The sequence below is a fragment of the Mus pahari genome, unplaced genomic scaffold (genome assembly GCF_900095145.1).
Source record: "Mus pahari unplaced genomic scaffold, PAHARI_EIJ_v1.1 scaffold_10093_1, whole genome shotgun sequence".
Taxonomy (NCBI): domain Eukaryota; kingdom Metazoa; phylum Chordata; class Mammalia; order Rodentia; family Muridae; genus Mus; species Mus pahari.
The window spans coordinates 20,052-22,438 of NW_018393514.1; the positions used below are offsets into that span (position 1 = coordinate 20,052).

The 2,387-nt window shown below is 41.5% G+C and overlaps 1 pseudogene; it reads left to right on the forward strand.

Annotated features, from left to right (window-relative positions):
- LOC110315584 overlaps positions 1-2,095 on the forward strand; it is a 2,509-nt pseudogene extending 414 nt beyond the window's left edge.
- Positions 2,096-2,387: the final 292 nt, after the last annotated feature.

Here is a 2,387-nt window from a genome sequence, read left to right on the forward strand (position 1 = left end):
AGGATGACCATTGTGTGGATACTTCATTCCTCCTTAGAATAAGGAACAAAATACTCATGAAAGGATATAGGTACAGAGACAAAATTTAGAGCTAAAATGAAAGGATGGACTATCCAGAGACAACCCCATCTGCGAATCCATCCCATCATCAGCCACCAAACCTAGATACTAATGCTCGTGCCAGCAAGATTCTGCTGAAGGGACCCTGATATAGCGGCCTCTTGTGAGGCTATGCAAGTGCCTATCAAACACAGAAGTGGATGCTCACAGCCAGCTATTGGATGGAACACAGGGTCCCCAATGCAGGAACTAGAGAAAGTACCCAAGTACCTGAAGGGGGTTGCAACCCTGTAGTTGGAACAACAATATGAACTAACCAGTACCCCCTGAGCTTGTGTCTCTAACTGCATATGTAGCAGAAGATGGCCTAATCGGCCATCATTGAGAAGAGAGGCCCCTTGGTCTTGCAAACTTTATATGACCCAGCACAAGGGAAGGCCTGGGCCAAGTAGTGGGAGTGGGTGAGTAGGGGAGCAAGGGTGTGGGTGGGTGTATAGGGAACTTTCGGGATAGCATTTGAAATGTAAATAAAGAAAATAATAAAAAAAGGAAAAAAAAAAGAAAATGTGCAGGAGAGAAACCTTATGAATGTAATCAATGTGATGAAGTCTTTGCATATCACAGATTGATAATGTGATTAAGGAGCTCTGGCCCAGTGCTGATGTCCAGATATTTGGAAGTTTTAAAACTTGCCTGTATTTACCTATGAGTGACATCGATCTTGTGGTGTTTGGGAAGTGGGAGAACCTGCCTCTCTGGACCCTGGAAGAAGCCCTTCTCAAACAAAAAGTTGCTGATGAGGATTCCATCAAAGTTATAGACAAAGGAATGGTTCCTATTATTAAATTATCAGATTCTTTGACTGTAGTGAACGTCGATATCAACTTTAAGGACCAGAGTGACATCAGAGCAGCAGACCTCATTAAAGATTTTGCTAAGAAATATCCTGTATTGCCATACTTGGCTTTGGTATTGAAACAGTTTTTATTACAGAGGGACCTTAATGAAGTATTTGCAGGTGGAATTGGTGCTTATAGTCTCCTTTTAATAGCAGGCAATTTCCTTCAGTTACATCCCAGGGAAGATGCTTCCATCCCCAAAACAAACTATGGTGTCCTTTAATAGAGTTTTTTGAATTATATTGATGGCACTTCAATTACTTAAAGACTGGCATCCAGATAAAGGATGGTGGTTCCTATGTGGCTAAAGATGAAGTACAGAAAAATATGCTTGATGGCTACTGGCTGTCAATGCTTTCTATCGAAGATCCTTTACAAGCAGGTAATGATGTTGGGAGGAATCTTATGGGACCATGCAGGTGAAACAGACCTTGGATTATGCCTATGTGGTATTGAGTCATGCAGTATCACTGATTGCAACATACTGTCCCAAAAATGAAGCAGAGAACATATTAAGTAGAATAATTAGAGTGACAGATAAAGTTGCCACATATAGAGATTGGATATCAAAACTGTGGGGCTTTCAGAAAAGGCCTGAGCCATCATGCAACAAAAATGGTGTTACCTTGATAGTAGACACTTAGCAGTTAGATAAATGCAATAATCTTTCTGAAGAAAATGAAGCCCTTGGAAAATGTAGAAGTAAAGCCCTAGAATCTCTAAGAAAATACTCTTGAAACTCTTCATCAGGTCCAGTGTCCTCCTCTGCCACACAATCAAGCTCTAGTAAAGTCAATTCTGATGCAATGTCATGCAAAACCCCCAATCAACTGCTCTGTTATTCACCCACTCTTACCTGATTAGGCTCACAGGATGTGTCTTTGGAGGTCTCTCAGGCAGTTGGGAAAATGCAGAGCACTCAAACCACTAACACACCCAACAACACCAACAAATCACAGCATGGATCAGCAAGGCTCTTCTGTTCTTCAAGCAAAGGCTTCCAAGGTATGGCTCAAACCAGCCATGATGCCTTGAGGACAAGCAAACAACATCGAGGCAAATCCAATACTCAGTATTACTATTGCAAAGAGAGGAGACTCAAAAGGGACGCACCACTCTCAGAGCTTTGTAGATAGTCAGCGTTCAGCAACAGACTGTCTTCTATATGCAATGTTCTTATACTCAGGACAGTTGCACATGGACTCCTGAGATAGCAGGAGCCTCACACTTTTCAGACCTTGATTAAGCATCTGCGTTTTTTTTTTCCCCAGATCACCACGGAATGTAGCATGATGACTGACAACTGCAGAAGAAAAAAGGAAAGCAAAAAAAAAGGGGGGGAACCTGCTTATGGAATAAGTCATGTGATTCGACAAGGTCATTTTAAGACTTAACACTTGAATGTAAAATAAATATATGTCTCATTGT